We start from the raw sequence: 1,168 nt of genomic DNA on the forward strand, positions 1-1,168 counted from the left end.
CATAATTAAAGGTAATTTACTTAAGTACCTGACATCTCTGTTACAAAATACTCTCCTGTTTGCCAGGAGGCCCCAAGAGACCTATCAAGGGTAATTCCAGGAATGCCATGGCAGTGTCTACAGCAATGACAAAACTGCTGCAACCAGTCAGCATTTAGGGAACTGCAGCCTTATTTCAGGAAGCCACGCTCAGAGGCAGTAGGCAGACAACAAGGTCACACATCACCACAAGACACCAAGGTGATGACTCACCAAAAGTCCCCTTCCAAATCTTGGGTCTTAGAGGAAGAAAACACCTGACATGCCTCACTAATAAAATATGTATGTATTATACTTTACAGAATGTGATTGTAGAAGCAGGAAACTCAGAACACAAAGGAATATAATTTCAGTACAGGTTGAGCTCCACCAACATGAAAATCATGCGTATATAAAGGAATTATTATTGAATATATACTATATATTTAAGTATTTAATATATTAAGTATTTACTAACACGCTGTACCAAACACTGTAAATCACAATAATACTGTTAAGATTTCCAACATAACTTAAATTTTAATTATTTTCCTTACTGGAAATACTTTAAAAGAAATTATCATCATATACACTAGTCTCATAGTGCTGTCATGGAATCAGATGATAAAATAATGATACTAATTGAACACTTAAAATATGTCAAATACTGGCTAACGGTTTTATGTGGACTGTGTTATATTATTCTCATTAAGTGAGGTATTATCCCTATTTTATAGATAAATAAAGAGCTAGGAAGATTGGATCCATATCTGCTGGACTCCAAAGCCTGTCCCCTTAATTACTATGTTCTTTAGCACCATTCCCTCAGGCCTTTACAAGGGAGTGCGCACAGAGCTTAATGATATACCTTTTATTGGCTGCCTTTCCTTCCCTCTCTTCCATCCCAACTTCTCTACCATGTTCCCTGGTGTCACCTAAATGTATTTGTTTTCTAGGGATGCCATAATAAAATACAACAATCTGGGTAGCTTAAACAACAGAAATTTATTTTTCACTTTCTGGAGATTAGAAATCTGAGATCAAGGTGTCAGCAGATTTAGTTCCTTCTGAGGCCTCTCTCCTTGGCTTGTAGACAGCCACCTTCTTGCTGTGTCCTCACATGGTCATCTCTCTATGCACACACATTCCT

Source organism: Lipotes vexillifer, unplaced genomic scaffold (genome assembly GCF_000442215.2).
Source record: "Lipotes vexillifer unplaced genomic scaffold, Lipotes_vexillifer_v1.1 scaffold548, whole genome shotgun sequence".
NCBI lineage: Eukaryota > Metazoa > Chordata > Mammalia > Artiodactyla > Lipotidae > Lipotes > Lipotes vexillifer.